General features: G+C 35.6%; 1 pseudogene; it reads right to left on the bottom strand.

Annotated features, from left to right (window-relative positions):
• Positions 1 to 8,765: 8,765 nt before the first annotated feature.
• On the bottom strand, positions 8,766 to 15,944 carry LOC148202109 (uncharacterized; annotated as a pseudogene).
• Positions 15,945 to 18,692: the final 2,748 nt, after the last annotated feature.

Here is an 18,692-nt window from a genome sequence, read left to right as displayed (position 1 = left end):
TCTGTTTTTATTTTTTTTCTGTTTTCTGTTTTCATTTTTCTATTTTATGTTTTTATCTTTTATCTTGCTATCTTTTATCTTCTTATCATTTATTCTTTGTATCTTCTCTATCTTTTTGTGCTAACAAATATTTTCTAGAGTTTTGTGCCTAATGCTTGCAGGATGCAATTCGGACAAGAATTTAACTATATGGGCACTCAATTCTTCCAAGGTCAACAAAGAAAGCAAGAGATCTCATCTTTCAGGCAAGGCATGGAGGAATCACTAGGTCATGCATGGGACAAATATAAAAGCCTATTAAGAAAGACTCTCACGCATGGATTTGACGAAGTGGAAGTAGTCCTAATCTTCCTTGGAGGTCTTGCTTCACAAACCAAGATGATGCTTGACGCCTCAGCTGGAGGAAATATCAAATGGAAAACTCCAGAGGAAGCTATAGAAATCATTGAAAATATGGCTACAAGTGATAATGAACTAAACAGTGAAAGACGAGCTCCTATTCAACAAAAAGGAGTTCTACAGTTACAAGCCAATGATGCCTTGCTTGCACAGAACAAGATACTAACTCAACAATTGGAGAATCTCACAAAGATACTTGCACAACTGCCAAAAAAAGAGTTAAAGACTGTTGCACAGGTTCAACCACAGATGTGTGAATTATGTGGTGGTGACCATATAAATGGTCAATGCGCCTTTCCAGTGGAAGCTTTAGAGGATGTTAATTTCATGGCCAATCAATTTCCATACTGTCAGGGGAACTTCAATCAAGGGTGGAAACCACACCCAAGTATTGGTCAAGGACAAAGTGGGCAAGCTGGACAATCAGGGCCATTTCACAAACAACAACAGCAACAACCAACCTTATGGCAACAAATGTCTACACTTAATGAAAGATCAACAAGGTTGGAAGAAACTCTTCAACAATTCATACAGAAAACTGAATCTTCTCAAAAGAGCACTGAAGCAGCTATTAAGAACTTGGAGATTCAAATGGGTCAGATTACCAAGCAATTGGAAGAAAGGCCTAACAAAAATTTTGGGGCTAATACTGAGGTTAACCCCAGGGAAGAGTGTGAAGTGCTAGTGAGTGTAAATGTTGAGTTGGAAAAAGAAGAGAGAGAAGAGAGAAAAGAGAGAGAAGAGAAAGAAGAAGAGAAAATTTGTGTGAAGATTGAGAAAGTGAGTAGAAAAAGAAAAGAAAAAAAGAAAGTGAGAGAAAAGAAAAAGAGGACGAGAGAAAAAAAAGAAAGAATCATATGAAAAACCTCTTCCTCATCCAAAGAAGTATCATAGGAAGGAAAAGAAATTTAAGTGCTTCATGGAAATCTTCAAGAAATTGGAGATTAAAGTTCCTATGATTGAGACACTGCAACAGGTTCCTGGTTTGATCAAATTTCTGAAGAAGTTCAGTAGAAAGAAGAAAAAGAAGATGGAACATGAGCTTTATTGGGTCAAGCTAGTCACGTTAAAAGAGCGCTTGCTGGGAGGCAACCCAGTGATTTAAGAACTTTTAATTTTTGGTTTGGTGATGTAATTTTGAACTTTTGGGTATTTTTGTTATAAGTTTGTTACAGGGTTTACATCTACTAATGGATGTTAGGCGGAAGAGTATCTACTGAAGGATACTATGTTTGTATACACCTACTGATGGGTGTTGGTAAGAAAGATTTGCATCTACTGAAGGGTGCTGGAGGATTTTGGGTCAGGCTCGTGACGTTAAACAAGCGCTACCTGGGAGGCAACCCAGTTGATTGATTTTATCTGTATTATTTTTTTTTATTCTGCTTTAGTTGCATGATAGGGATTGAATGTTTGAGTGATTTGAGAAATTAATTGCAGGGAGCAAGTGAGGGGCATGAGTAGAAGGCACCTAGGGTAAGCTAGGAAGAAGAAAAGCACAACACGAAAGTGCCGCTGAGCGGCAAATTGCCGCTGAGCGGTGGTATCGTAAAAGGGACTTAGGTTGCCCCTTAGCGGAACCCGAGCCCATTAGGGTATTTTTATACCCTAAGTCACGCTTTGGCCTCTATTTTTAGATTCTTCTCTGCACACACACTCCTAAACATTTTTCCAAAGGTTCTCTACATTTTTCCTTTCATTCCTCTTTAGAAAATCTCCCTTCCACTCACTTTCTCACTAGTTTTCCATTTAAGTTTGGGGTTGGGAGAGAGCATCATTGATGGGGCTGAGTTTTTCAAAGCACTAGAGTAGGATTTGTTTTATCAATCACTTATGTTTTTAGAATAGGATTTGATGTACTCAATTGGAAATTTTGTTTGTTATGATGGTTTGCTTATGATTGTTGCTTGATAAGTAATGCCTGATGATGCTTTGATATTGATTGATGTTGAGAATGTGCACATTATATGCTTATACAGGTGGTTCACAAGCATTGTGAACAAATGCAAGATGTTGTGATTGTGATTATGATTCTAAGCAAGATGTTATATGTGGAATGTGAAAGAGCTTATATGTGAGGTTTTGAGCTCCAGAGTTGTTATTGTTTAATACTATTACTGTGAAAGCATGAATGACTTTGCCCAGGTTTTCTATGATTGAATTACTTGCTTGTTTGCATCATATGATCAAGGCCATTTGTTGATAACCCTTCTATTAGCCAAATTCATAAATTGAGCCCACTAAAAGAGAACACTATGTGTTATATCCTTTGAACCTCTAGCCTTGAACATGATTTGAAAACCCTTGTTGAAAAGCATTACCTTGAGTTAAGTAGAAAATATTTTGTGGTATTGACAAATGTTCAAGTTTGGGGTTGTTGGAAAATGGAAAGGGAAATTGAAAGCATTGAGCTAAGAACTAATAATTAAGTATGTGAAAAGAAAAAGAAAAAGAGAAAGAAAAGAAAAGAAAAAGCAAAGCTCAATGCAAAAGAAAGTTGGGAATAAATAAGAATGATTGTGTTTATATGTTTCTCTTAACTCAAGGGTTTTGTGATCTAGAAAAACCAATTTTCTTGTTAGCCCAGCCACGTTATAAGCCATAGAAAAGTCCTTGTGATGATGCTTGCTAGTAAGTGTTTTTGATTGTGGTTAAATGAAAGGCAAAGTTGATTCACGTGACATTGTAATACTAGAGTGAATGAGTGAATATCTCCTATACACTTATGTGTTTGAGTGAAACACTTTATCTAGTGAGGATAGATTCCATGAACACATAAAAACATCTTTGCTTAGTTAATTAATCATTCATGAAAATAGCATTTGTTGGACAGTGGATAGACTGTAATTGTGCACCTATAAGAGACATATGCATGTCCCTCATTTGGAAAGGCTCTGCTTCATGTGTCTCTGCAGATGCCTGACTTTGTGCTTGTCCTCTTTCTCTAGGAGTACGGTGTGGTGGAACTGGCTGAGCTGCCTCCTCACCTCCATAGTATTGTCTGTAATAGGCCTCATCAATCACTTTCCTTGGCCTCTCAAATGGTGGAGCAGAAGTATCCACCCCATCTATTTTGCATAGGTGTGTGATCAAAGAAGGATGTCCTAAGGGTGCTTTGTTGTTTGTTGTGTTCGCACACACCCTTATCTCATTAGCTATGACCTGTCTAATGTTGACATTCAAATTCCTGATCACACAATAAAGGAGGAGTGCCCTGCTAAGAGTGATGTCTGAAACATGAGAACATGTCTGAATGTTGGCATGAGAAAATGCCATCCAATACTTTGTAAGAGGATTCAAGTCAGTCCTCCTAATGTTCACCACAGAACCAGTTCTGTTCCTCTGAAAATATCCTCTAGGTACACATAGAACATTCTCCACATCATCAAAATCAATGCCTTCTTCCATACATAGAGCAAACTGGCATTGCTCACCAGCCCATACAGTACCCAAGAAGTTGTTGATAGAGTCAGGATCATACCTAATAGCGTGGCCTCTGACATAGCCTAGGTAATCCTCAGCCGGATAATCACCAATCTTCCTTGCATTGGTGTAAAATTCTTTCACCACAGCTATATTGGCTGGTGCAGGGTATGTGGCTAGCTTCCCCCAATTCCCTCCCAGTAGTTGCTCTCCAAACTGAGGAGCTAATAACGGTTGAAAAACCGTTATTTTTATGCTTAAATTTGATACCAAAAGCAACCTTTAAGACTTAGAAACTAGCTTGAACTCATATTTTTGCTTTAGTTTTGAGAATAAGAGAGTTGAAAGTGAATTTAATGGTTTTGTGCAAGATTCCCTTGATTTTGTAGGCTAATTGAATGATTTGAAAGAAGAATTGAAATACCGAATGATTGGAGTGCTGAAAAGTCAACCAGAAACCAGAAAAGTCATCCAGTCAACCAGAAAAGTCAACTAGTCAACCAAAAAAGTCAACCAGTCAACCAGAATGCTGAAAAACCAACCAGAACGCAGAAAAAGTCTGACTGAGTGGCGCTAAGCGGAAAAATACCGCTGAGCGGCACTTTTCGGGTGCCGAAATCACCGCTGAGGGGCAAAACAGCAGCTGGGGGCAAAATGGATCATGCGCTAGTACCGCTCAGCGGTAAAATACCGCTGAGCGCCATTCTAAGTGGGCTTGGACCGGTTTTCTTTTGTTTTTATGGGCTTGGACTTATTTTATGTTATTTTTATGCCTTATTTAAGGACTTGCACGTCCTAGGGTTTGTATCTTTGGCTGGGACGAAGCACAAACACACTTTTCACCCCTTGGGGGTAGATTGGGAGATGGTGACAACTCTCCTCTTCTCTTTCTCGGGTTTTTCTATCTCTTTCATTCTTTCATTATTATTCATCTAGTTTCACCATGAATATGGTGAACTAAACCTTGTATTGTTGTTGGGGAATCAATGTAGTCTTGTGAAACTCTCATATATGAAATTTGTGTTTAAACATCTTATTTGAGATCTATGCTTTCTTTCATCATTAGTTAGGGTTTTTCCTCTTTGCTCAGTGCTTGCTTTGTTTAACTCATTCAATGCATGATTATTGATTTTGTCGATACGGGAACATACGGGGAAGTCTAGATCCGGGGAATTTCTCCCAATAGTATATTGGTTGCCTTAAGCTCCTGTGCTAAAAAAAACTAATTATTAGGAATGCTAGGAATCGTATGAACTCGTAATTAGGGAGAAGCCTTCTTGAAAGGTAATTTAGAGAGTGGCATTAACAATGATGAATTGAATGTTGAATTCCTAAAGTATATGAGAGTGGATAAGATGAAATTGATAACCCCAACAACATACTCATCCATATATTCCATTAAAGTGTTTGTATTTTGTTTTAGCCATTGATCACATTCATGCATACATGTTTATTTTATGTTTTGCATATTAAACTTCACTTATTTCGTTCTTAAGTCTTAAATAATCAACAAATCACATAACTAAACTGGGCCGTGAGTCCTTTGGGAGAACGATACTTGGTCTTACCGAGTTTATTACTTGAAACGATTCGGTCACACTTGCCGATTATTAAACAAGTTTATGGCGCCGTTTTTCGGTGTTCATAAATTTGTCATCAGGAGCAAAGTTAGGTATCATTCCAACTTTCCTCTCCCTAAGGAGCCTCCTATCTTGAACCACCTTAAAATTCTTCTCATGTTTGTGAGATAGGAACCTACTAGAGTGGGGTTGTTCTGGTTCCTTTTCTTTCTTTTTGGATGCCATGGTCTTCACTATTTTGCTTGAAGAGGATGCCATTCCTACATCCTATATCCATGCTAAACCACCGCTGAGGGTCAAAATCACCCCTCAGTGCCACCAGTGCATCAATCCAGTACACAATTCAGCAAAACTTCCAAGTCTGTCACAGTGCCGCTTAGCGGCAATTTACCCCTAAGCGGTGATTCTACAGATTTTTGAAAAACATCTTTTGATCTTTCCTAACTCCACCCACATACAATTTTCATGCTTCCAGATCAAAATCAATCAATTCAATCGGTTCAAATATCAATTAATTCATCAAATCATGCATAGGAATCAAAACCCCTAAAAATTTCATGCTTCAACAAACAAATTCATGCTCAAGAACCCTAGAATGAAAAATGCTTGACTTACTTGGATGGAGATGCTAAATGAGTAGAGAATGCTTTCAACTTGTGAAGAACATTGATGCTCTCTCCCAACCCCAAACTTAGATGGAAAACTAGTGAGGAAGTGAGTGGAAAGGAGATTTTCTCAAGAGGAATGAAGGGAAAATTGTAGAGAACCTTTGGAAAAGTATGTAGGAGTGTGTGTGCAGAGAAGAATATGAAAATAGAGGCCAAGGTGCGACTTAGGGTATAAAAATACCCTAATAGGCTTAGGTTCCGCCAAGGGGCAACCTAAGCCCATCCGCCAAGGGGATCCTAGCTTAACCTAGGTGCCTCCTACTCATGCCCCTCATTTGCTCCCTGCAATTAAATTCTCAGATCACTCATGCATCCAAAGCCCTATCATGCAACTAAAGCAGAACAAACAAAAATATAATCAATCAACTGGGTTGCCTCCCAGGTAGCGCTTGTTTAACGTCACGAGCCTGACCCAAACATCCACCAATACCCATCAGTAGGTGTCAAACCTAGTATCTTTCAGTATTATAAGAAACTACAAAAACAAACCATAAAAATAAGACATGGCTTACGAAATCAGATTTTTAAGTTTGAAACTCGTTTATGCGTAGTAGAGGTACGCCTGTCCAAAGACAATACCTTTAATTAAATATGCAAAGATTATGTGGTTTTCAAAATGTTATTTTTCCAAGCAAGACAACAGGAAACGGACAATATTTTTTTTGGAAATCCCAACAATGATGGACCTCGTTCCTAAGTGTTGTCATGCGAGAAATCAGAGATAAGTAGTTCTTTTGGAAAATATGTTTGGATGATTGTTTGAGAAATTATTTGAAATTTTTTTTGGAAATTTGTCTCGGAATGATCATGGATAATTTTGGATATTTTGGAAGTGAACTTCACAATATTTGACCTCGCTCCTACGTATTTTCTTTTGTGATGAAAAATCATGGATTACGTAGTTCTAGCAATCTTGATTTGAAAGAGAGTGATACTTTTTATTTTAGGGATTTTATGATTTTTTTGCTATATTTTAAAAAAATAACATAATACAAATAATCAAACGTTCACAAAAACATATGAAAGATAAAATCATTTTTTTAATTATATATATATATATATATATATATTAATTTTGACACACTAAAGAAAAATTTAGATGACAAACAACAATCATACGAATATTTACATTTAGTTACACAAAAATTACTTTATAATTTTTTATCTAATTGTCGAACAAATTTGAGACTTAACATGACAATCAGGATGATTATGAAGAAGGTAAATTATCAAGCAAATTCGAGATTTTGACATGACAATCGAGATGATTATGAAGAAGGTAATTATCAAGCAAATTTGTGATTTGACATGACAATAGAAATAATCATGAAGAAAACAATTATCAAGCAGATTCGAGATTTGACATGACAATCAGAAGAATTATAAAAACATTAATAACAATAAAAAAATAATAATTATTAACCAAATCCGAGACTTGACATGACAAAAAAATTATGAAGAAAATTAATGGTCAAATAAATCTTATATATAACATGACAATCAAACATAGAAGTGCAAAATTCAAATAAGAAAAACTCTAACAACATAATTTAAACAAAAGAAAATTGAAGAGATGGGAACCTGGATGTACAATATGGAGATAGCCCAATCGAGAGGCAGGTGAAAATGGAAGCTTTACAATATGAAGATGGTGATATGGAGGTGAAGAAATGTGTTGAAGTGTTTGATGATGGTGGAGTATGAAGAAGGAAAATAGGAAATGAGGACAATATGGTAAAAGTGATGAAATTAAGGTGATGATAGAAAATAGTAATCGTGTGGAAGAAAACGGGTGTGTTGTTGAAGAATGATGGAGTATGAGAAAAGAAATGTGTGTACTTGAAAATATGTTGTAAAAAATGGAGTGAAAAATAGATGGGTATTTATAGTGTCTTGAATAGTGAAAGTGTTAAAAAAGAGTTAGTAAGAAAATTGGAAAAAATTAATATGGAAAATAAGTAAAAAAAATAATACAAAAAATGGATGGAGAAATTAGATGAATAAAATATAATAAAAAAGTGAATAAAAAAAGATAATGTGGAAAATAAGTGAAAAAAATAATATAAAAAGTGGGTGAAAAAATTAGATGAAATAAATTACAATAACAAAAAAGAAAACAGTAAAAATTAATGTAAAAATTAAGTGAAAAAAATAATATAAAAGATGGGTAGAAAATTCGGTGAAATAAAATATAATAATAAAAGATCAAAAGAAAAAGTTAATGTAAAAAATAAATGAAAAAATAATATAAAAAGTGAATAAAAAGCATAATAAGACAGTGGAACCAATGGATTTAAATGAACATTCACGAACAACAATTACAATGAGATGAACTAAGAATCTATATAAAATAAAGATAGAAAACAACTCGTAAATTTTTCATTCAATATAGTTAGACGACAAAATGATATCGGTGAAAGCGTATTTTTTATCTTTCCATTTTACTGAGAATTGAATTTGTGACATTGTATGTAATACCAATTATTGGAATGGAGATATATTGTTTAGCTAAAAGTCATAGCTAACAACTTTGTTTTACTTTAAAATATTGTAACAATTTAAACATAATAATTTGATTTTGACTTAGTTCACTCTATCTTTATACAATTCAAATAATCTCTTTCAACAATTACCCACCAAAAGTCAAGCTTTTAACATTAAATCTAACACCAATATTTATGATAAGTGTTTATTATTAAGCCACATCAAAAGTTGAACCTGAATCATTTTTAATATTTGGCACAAGTAACTATGATTAAAAAAAATAATTATCAACGCGTAATAAGTAAATTAAAGAAATATGAAAATAATTAAAAATTGTCTAAATATTTAATATTACATATTACATTAAATACAAAAAATGAGCCAACAACATTCTCAAATTTGATAAATAATACATTCATCCAAAATCATACCCTTAAGAATATGGTGCATTAAGTAACATTTACATAGATAAAACCATATATGTTCTCTACCTAGACGCTGCTTTCCCCAAAAGACTAATTCCAAAGTCCTCATCTAGGATGAAGTGATAAGAAATTTGTTCCTTCCTGTAATAAGACATTATGTACCAAATTTATAATCATTTAACTTCAATGAATAATTGTGAATTATAATTATGCATATGCTTTCAATACTACACAATAAAATAAATTCGAAGAATATTCATATAAATTAATAATACAAGTGAACACATAAATTTATTTATATGTTGTGGTGACATCAATAGAAATTATATTACTATTTTTTAAAATTTATAAAACCGAAAGAAGATTGAAGGTCAACAACCAAAATAATTATTCTTCATATATGAACTTATAACATATAAAATAGAAAATTTGTTATCCATAATATTGTAAGACAAATTATAATCATACCTTTCCATGAATAATTTTTATTGAAGTTATCGTCTTGCTTAAACATATTGGGATATACATTATGATAGTAATTTACCACACATTTCAATGATTTCGATGGAAAATTCTTTATGGCAAGCTTCCAAAAATTGTTGGTCTTTGAAGATGTATTTAATTTCATTAGAGATTCAAATTTTTTATCCTCTTCTAATGTCCATGAATGTGACAATTCTTCTCCATCTCATCAAACTTCCAACTTGAAAATGTTGCGCCGATCTCTAATTTCAAAAGTTCCCTTTCTTCCTTAATGTGTTGTTTAACACATTCATTTGATCCTGAATTTTTACAATAGGCTTAAATGTTTACTTCGTCTCCATGTTAAGAGGTAAATTTTTGTTTAGTACCCGATTTTAAAAATGAAAACATTGGGTCCCTATATTATCAAAAGTGTATGAATAAGGTCATGTCAGTTAAGTTGAGACCAACGGCGTTAACTCCATGCTAATATGACATACTTTTTTTCTTCTCTCCTGTACTGTCCAACTTTTTCTCTCTCAAGCTTTTCATCTCTCTTTCTTATTGCCTTAGAAAATTGTTTTTCTTAAGAACCTCACGTTCCCAATTATTGATAATTTTAAAAAAATATTATGCCGCCTGTTTTAAGACGAATGTGAAGAAAAAGTTAAAACTGGAGTAAATAGAAGATGAATAGTTTGAGAAGCTTTAATTACAATGGAAATATTATTTAAAAATTTATTAATTTTTTGTAATATTTTGTTCATTAAAAAGAGTGATATTTAAGAATTCTAATATTATGATCATGAGTAACAAAACCAAAATTTTCCTTTTCAAAACTGTCTAAAAACTAGAACAAGTAAAGTTATGATCTTCTTTCATCGGTACCAAGTGAACCGAATTAAACATGAAAAGTTCTAATTTTTCAAATGATTGTGCTCTCAATAAGAAGAGTTTGGCAAAGCTAATTTGTGATCGTCAAGCCACAATGACTGAATTTGCAACTCAATCAGGGGATGAAGATCACACAGTTTCCCTGAAAGTTTTGGTAAACAAAGAGAACAATAAAGTGGTCTTTGCTGAAGCAGGGAAAGAGTTTGTAGATGTCCTACTGAGTTTCTTAACATTGCCTTTAGGGTTATTGCTAGACTCGTGGCTAAGGAGTCTAATATACAACCAGTTAAATTTGGCAGCCTGAGCACATTGTATGAAAGTGTATCGCAACTTGAAGAAAAATTTCTATGGATTCAAACGTGCAAGGAAAGGCTACTTCAACCAAGGAACTCTATGGAAGATTATTGCCAAAATATAAAGCTGAATATTGAAGAGAGAGAAAAAGCTAAACTAGAGAGAGAAAGTTCTCAGAGGCTGTGTATAACAGCAACAACAAAAGCATGTAAATCCAGAGAAATAGATTAGGAGAAAGGAAAATTACCAGGTTTTAGAGTAGGAAACTAACGGTAAAGATGCCAATCGACGGAGTTGGAAGCGGAAGCCCGAAAATCGAGCTTCAAGGCTGGAAGGAGTGGGATCTTGGGTTTTCCAGACAGAGGGAGAGAGGTTTGGGCTTGGGAACCAACCCGAGAAGGTAATTGGACCTTGGATAAGATTTTTGAGCGAGACGAGGGTTTGGTTAGGACTAGTTCGCGAAAGGAAAATGTTATTTGGACAACGAAATTTTGACACACTGCATTGGATAAATAATTTGAAAATAAAAGAGAGAAAGGGTTACGTTTCTGGCCAATGGTGACCCCAGTTCACCTGACTGAGTACCTGTGTTGGACTTGCTGTACAAAATCCAGTTTTGTCTCGGGTAATCGTTTACAGTGTCCTTGTAATCGATTACAGTGTCAAAAAAGGTGTAAACTTGATTTCTAAGGCATAATTTGAAAGGTGTTTGAGTATAGATTCCAACAAAACAAGAATCAACTCATTTCATAAAATAGCCAGTAAAGGTCAAAGTTGACATCATGTTATCTCACCCAAGTTGCTCATCTCATAAACATTGTTTTTTTCCTTCATCATGGGGTGCCAAAACATCACTTCCCACCACTGAAACACTAGGACCAGCCTAAGAAAAGTGCAAAAGTGCTTAAAACTCACCTTTTTGGCCAATGGTGACCCCAGTTCACCTGACTGAGTACCTGTATTGGACTTTCTGTACAAAATCCAGTTTTGTCTCGGGTAATCGTTTACAGTGTCCTTGTAATCGATTACAGTGTCAAAAAAGGTGTAAACTTGATTTCTAAGGCATAATTTGAAAGGTCTTTGAGTATAGATTCCAATAAAACAAGAATCAACTCATTTGGAGTTCGGTGGAGAAAGTTATGAGCAAAAGAACAAGCAAAGGTCAGAGTTGGCAAAAATATGTGAAACGCTAACTTCAAAGAATAAACTGTACCAACTCAGATGTCCAAAAAATACAAATTAGTAGTCATTGGAAAGATTTTTGAGTCTAGTTTCTAATAAAAAAAGAATCACATCATTTGGAGGTCGGTGGGAAAAGTTATCAGTAAAATAGCCAGCAAAGGTCAAAGTTGACAACATGTTATCTCACCCAAGTTGCTCATCTCATAAACATTGTTCTTTTCCTTCGTCATGGGGTGCCAAAACATCACTTCCCACCACTGAAACACCAGGACCAGCCTAAGAAAAGTGCAAAAGTGCTTAAAACTCACCTTTTTGGCCAATGGTGACCCCAGTTCACCTGACTGAGTACCTGTGTTGGACTTTCTGTACAAAATCCAGTTTTGTCTCGGGTAATCGTTTACAGGGATGCTGTAAACGATTACCAGACCCTTTTTTCAACACCCTCACTCATCCCTTGCAGAGGTTGCTCCTCCAACTGATGAGGGGTCACCCCACACTCCTTGGACACACATCACATCACCAACCACCCTCTCCCACCACTGAAACACCTGGACCAGCCTCAGACAGGTGCAGAACTGCCTAAAAGTCACCTTTTTGGCCAATGGTGACCCCTGTTCACCTGACTGACTACCTGTGTTGGACTTTCTGTACAAAATCCAGTTTTGTCTCGGGTAATCGTTTACAGGGATGCTGTAAACGATTACCAGACCCTTTTTTCAACTCCCTCACTCATCCCTTGCAGAGCTTGCTCCTCCAACTGATCAAGAGTCACCCCACACTCCTTGTTCCAATGTTGGGCTTGTCAACGCCAATGATGTGCTTGGCTGGCCAAGAGGAGCGGTGTTGATCTATTCGGGGTAGAGGCAGATGAATGCCGCGATGAAGAGGAACCCCAAGCTTTCCATGTTCCTGGAAGGGAAAAGAAACTCTAGCTACCACGACGACATTTCTTGCACATCTCACATCTACGTCTGTTCAACGTTATCAATTTTAACGCCATTAAAGAGATAGGACTAAAGTCATACATTTTTCATAACATAGAGACCCAATGTCTTGATTTTTAAAACCGTGTACTAAACAAAAATCCATCTCTTAACATGGGGATGAAGTAAGCATTTAAGCCTTTACAATAACACGAGTCAGGCCTACCTTCCCTAATACCTTCTTTGCGGTTTTCAATAATATTAGGCATTGACCAAACTTGAACACGTAGCCACTTTGAATCATCATCATTCTTTAATTTATTGTGCCTTCCCACTTAGGAACTTCAGCTTGAAAACGACATCCAATAGGAATATCTAGCCTTGGAATTTCATTATCCTATGATAATGACTTGTTATGTGTTTGATGCAGCTCAATATCTTCATTTTCTAAGTATGAAGAATGTGAAATCTCATTTGACTTATCAAAATTCGTATTGAGCAATGGTTTTAGAGCTTTTGAAAATTTCAAAGTTGATTTCTCCTTCATTGTTGTCTTAGTACTATTAGTAGTAGCAATCACCAAACATTTGCGATAGCTTTTCGAAGAGTGTTGTTTCATTGGGTTTGACCCTTCAATAAAGATGTCAAAGACACATAAGTGAGGACAACATTGACTATAGTTAGTGCAATATTTTATTTTATCATCTAGGACTCCATTTTCATTACCATGTTTCTTTCTATTGATGTGTCCATGGACAACACTTTCATGAGATCTCATATATTTATCAAATTTCCTCTTCTGGAAACAAGAGAACAACATTTTAGTAAAAAGAACAATACTATTAAAAGGATAAAAAAAAGTCTATCAAATTAATGAAATTTTACATTTCCAATTGAGAATTCAATTTGAAAAATCATGAGAAAAATTAATATCTTAAAACACTAATTTCGAATTAATTGAGAACATAAGTAGATTTAAACAGAATGACACATAAACATCCGGACACAAAAACAAAAATGACACACAAGACACAAAACAGAATTACACAATCTTCAATAATTTTGAAAAAAAAGGAGTAGACAACATCCTTCACACAAATAATCAGAGAATACAGATACTCATAAAAATCATCCAAGCAATTCCAAAAGATGGTAAAATAATCAATCAGCTCAAGAGGTGAATCTAAAAGCAACAGAACCTCACAAATGCACTATCGTGTTTCTCTCAAGTGTCTAAGGTAAGCAATGTCAACTCAATGCACTCAAGAAAACAAACACAAACAGAGTTGGCAAGCCTCTAATATCAACACTCAAAACATATGCATGTTCAAATCGAAAGGTCTTTTCATGGTTATAATGGGGCCAAGGACAAAGGAGGATAAATATGGATGAGAAGCTATAAACCAAAAGAAATAGAGGAGGAATGGGAAACAAGTGTAAACACAGTCAAATCACACCCAAAACCTCTAATTCAATCCTCTTCTTGACTCCATTATTCATTGATTTTTATTTTTCTCATTTTTCTCTATATTTTTTTTCTTTTTTCATCTTGTCTCTTTTTCTTTTCTCTCTCTTTATGACACAATTGTAAGAGACAAGATACAAATCATATTTACAAAAACAAAACAAGAAGAGGAAGCAACTCGCCAATTCATAAGAATCCCCAAGAAGGCCACACTTGTTCCCAAAACACTTCCAAAGCTCCAAAATTCCCTAAGGTTAAGGTAAACATGATTTTTCACTTAGGACAAGCGTATGAGCTTCAAAACAAAGAAATGGGGAAAGTATAGGCTCAAAAGGGTTATCAAAGGATCAAAACAAGGTAGGCTTATTTGGCTACAGAGGCTCAAGAAAAAAGTGCCTTTATCACTTCCAAGGTAATTGTCACAATCAAATCAACCTCTCAAACCTCATAATCATCTTTCCAAGCAAAGAAAAACAAGGATTTCAAGCCAACTATCAATCAAGTGAACTGAAAGACTAGTCTACAACTTAAACAAAATCCAGGAATAAAGAGAATCATGCAAAATTGTACACAAGACACGACAAAAACAAACGAAACAGAAAAAATTTAGCAAAGAAAACAAAAGCTAACAAAGAAAAATCAAAATCTCCCCCAATAGACCACACTTAAACTACATAGTGTTCTCAATGTGTCATAAGCATAAGATCAGAAATCAGAACAGTGAACAGATCATGGACAAGTGCAATAAAAGTACGAAAAATGGGAAGAAGGGAAAAAGAAAAACTCCCTTGGTCATGGTGGAAGTTGCCAATTTTCCACCACTGGATCCAGCAAAAACGTTTTGAGGAGGAACTGCTTCATCCTCAAAATCTGATCAGGTAGGGAAATGTCTTCCACAGCTGGATCTAAGAAGAAGTGATTTTGATGAGCGGGTTCAACCGGTGCCTATTGATATTCAAGCTTTTGTGTATGCGAGCACCTTTGTTCACCACTGTGGGTGCTTGTTGGTCAATTTCATGTGTAACTCCTACAACATGGTTAGTGCAATGTGGCTCCAAAGAAATGACATGCAGAGGTATAAAACCCAATCCGAATGTAATAGGCTGAACATTAGATATACTCTCAGAACATGAATCAAGTTCAATTTTAGAAGCAATATCAGGCACAGGCTCAGATTCATGTTCAGTGCATGGAGAATAAACATTCAGATGTGATAGCAAAAAGTGGTTCTCATCATGCAGAGAGGGAGAACTAAAAGCATGCTCATCAACAATATAATCATTAATATACCTATCAACAACATATTCATGAATAACACAATCATCAACAACATAATCAATCTGAGGTATGTTTACCTCCATTTCCCTAAAGATTGATTGAGTGATGGAAGATGAAGGTGGTCTACCTAGCTCAAAATTGTTACTCATACCTGCCTGGTCCTCAAAATCTTTATCAGGATCTATCTCTTCAAGTGCAATAGTAGGGACATCTGAAGGTGGGAAAGTAGGTGGCACAATGAGCACAAGACTCTGGTTCCCATCTCCTAGGTCAATGGCACTAACATCATCTAGAATCTAAACAGTCTAAAATGGTAACTCTATATCTTGAGACTGTTGCTCAGTGAGTTGAGTGGCCATTTGCCTCATCTGATCAGTCAAGTTTTGAATGTATGCTTTGGTCTCTTGCTGAAATTGCATATTCTGAGCTCTTGTTTCCTGCTGAAACTGAATGTTCTGCATGGTCATCTACTCCAACAACTCCTTCAATGTAAGCTCAGAAGTATAAGGCTGAGGAGCTAATTGAGCAAGCTCATGAAGCTGCAACTGTTGTTGTTGTTGGACTGGCGGAGGCATACAAGCATTCTGAGATGGTGCTTGCTCATATTGATGATGTGGAGTACCATACCATCCCAGGTTAGGATAATTCCATCCAGGATTGTTGTTGTAACCATACGGATCAAAATTATATTGAGCAGGGAATAATTTGTCCAAAAATAGATGCTCAAGATTTTCCCAACTAGCTTTGGATCTTGGAGGAAGATAATAAAGCCACTCCCATGCTGCTCCTTGCATTGAGTGCGGAAATGCCCTTAAGAAAATGTGATCATCCGGGACTGCTCCAAATGTTTATGTGGGCATTCACCTATAAAACCATGAAACTTAGGCAGCAAATGTATCAGTCCAGAGGTGAAAACGCAATGATCATCATCCCTATTTGATGTAACCGGCTCCCAATGAGCACTCTCACGAGTGGGAGGATGAGTCATATTGTTGTCAACATAGAAATCAGCATGAGAACCATAATCAGAGTAACATGCAGAAGGAGAATCATAATTATAGGCATAAGTAGGAGAAGCAGTATGCTCATAATAAAAATTGGTAGACATGGTGAAAGAAGGGGGAAAGGAATAATGCAATGAAAATATGCAACTAAAACTATCTAAAGGCAACACACAACAACACACACAAAACAGAACAAAACACTCACAACACAAGACAAAACGCAACACACACTAACACAACAAAAGACTTATGACCGAACCGTTGGTCCCCGGCAACAGCGCCAATATTTGATGGTGGTCACACCCCATACAAATTCGATGTGCAATTAAAATAAAGTATACACTAGGAAGTGACTCCTAGGTCGTCTCTCAAGGACCAAATGTGGTTCAAGACTTAGGTCGAACAATAGTGGGGGGCAGGGGGTTGAAAGTGTTTTTGTGACTAGAAATGAACTAAATTAAATTGGAAATTAAACAAATGAAACATAATTGAAAACGCTAAAAGAGATGTGGAAAACAAGAATATCAAACTATCTTATAGGTGACCGAACGGTTTTAACATTCAGACCGAACGATATTTAAGCAAAACAATTGAAATGAGTTAAAACACAAAGACAGTCGAACGGTATAATCATAAACTGAACGGTAAAAGTAAAACTGAAAAGCACAAGTAAAAGCCGAACGATTCTATAGTGACCGAACGGTGAAAGAAAACTGAAAAGGACAAGGAAGAGGAAGATGAGGAGGATGACTTAAATGATAGCCAAGGTTGAACTGTGGAGAGCATCTACTAATGGATGCTATATTTGTTGAGAAGCATCTACTGATGGATGCTGGATAGCATTTACTGATGAATGCTATCTTAACAGGAGTTTTCTTTTGCTTTAACTTTAATTTGTGGAACTGTGGTTTTGAATTATGTACTCAGCTTAATGATATGTTTGGATGGTTTGGCTATAATATCTTTGATGAGTAATTGCTATCTTGTGCTGCTTTATTGTGTGATTGATGTTGAGATGATGCATGGTCAAGTTTTATATACAGGTGGTTGCTCATGATTTAGAAACTGATGCATGATGTTAATTGTGATTAATGTGCTGGGCAGGATGTTTATCAAATTGTGGAACGTGAGTTAACCTGTGAGAGGTTGGGCTCCAGAGTTTTTGATTGATTGAATGTTATTGCTTTGTAAGCATGATTGATTTTGCCTAAGTTTCTATGATTAAACCACTTGCTTGCTTGTTACAAATGAGTCGGGCCATGTTTTTCTTCTCCCTTAGAGCCAATGTGTATAAGTGAACCCAACAAAGATCAATGTTTTTCTCTATCCTTTGTACCTTGAGACAAAATTTGGAAGTTGAAAAACCCTTGTTGAAATCCTTACCTTGAGTTGAATAGAGTATGTGTATGTGGTAATGGAGAATGGTTCAAGTTTGGGGTGGTGAGAAACCAAAAAGAACTTTGTGAAATTCGTGAAAGAGCATTGAGCAAAAGTAAAAATAAAAGAATAAGCTCAATGTAAGTGATGTTGGGAATAACTTGAAATTTCGTTTCTCACATAAAAAGTAAAAAAAAAAAGATGAATTGTTCATGTGAATGAATGAATTATGCATTCTCTTAATTCAAGGAATTTTGTTGTCCAGAAAAACCAATTTTTTCTTAGCTCAGCCACGTTACAAGCCTTGAAAAGTCCTTGTAATGATAATTTGCTTGAGAGTGTGCTTGATTAGGGTTAAATGAAAGGCAAAGTTGATTCATGTGACATGGTGATAGTAGAGTGCATGAGTGTACCTCACTTTTAAGTGCTTGAGTGAAACACTTTTTGAGTGAAACATTGTCTTTGGAGAAGATTAGTTCCATGCATTATAAGATAACATTCTTGTCTAGCTGTTGATCATTCATAAGTTTGCATCTGTTGTATGTTGGGATAATATGAGCACCATAGTGAATTTGATTGACTAATGCATTAATATATCTTAACTGAGACTTGTATGATAAGCAGCTGTGGGTGATTACTTGTCTTGGAAGAAAGTGTTTGTGATATGTTGAATCATTGAAGTGTTGTTTAGGCTGAGTTACATTTTGTTTTGCTTGAGGACAAGCAAAGTTTCAAGTTTGGGGTTGTGATAACGGTTGGTTTTGTTGAGATTGTTGATAGGGGAGCACTGGTTTAGCTGAACCTACAATCCCAGAGTTTCTGGTTTTTAATGAT

Source organism: Vigna umbellata, chromosome 3 (assembly GCF_029865625.1).
Source record: "Vigna umbellata cultivar VRB3 chromosome 3, Vumbellata_1.0, whole genome shotgun sequence".
In the NCBI taxonomy this organism is placed as follows: domain Eukaryota; kingdom Viridiplantae; phylum Streptophyta; class Magnoliopsida; order Fabales; family Fabaceae; genus Vigna; species Vigna umbellata.
The sequence above is the reverse complement of the archived record's forward strand: the minus strand, read 5'-3'. Positions and strand labels throughout refer to the sequence as shown.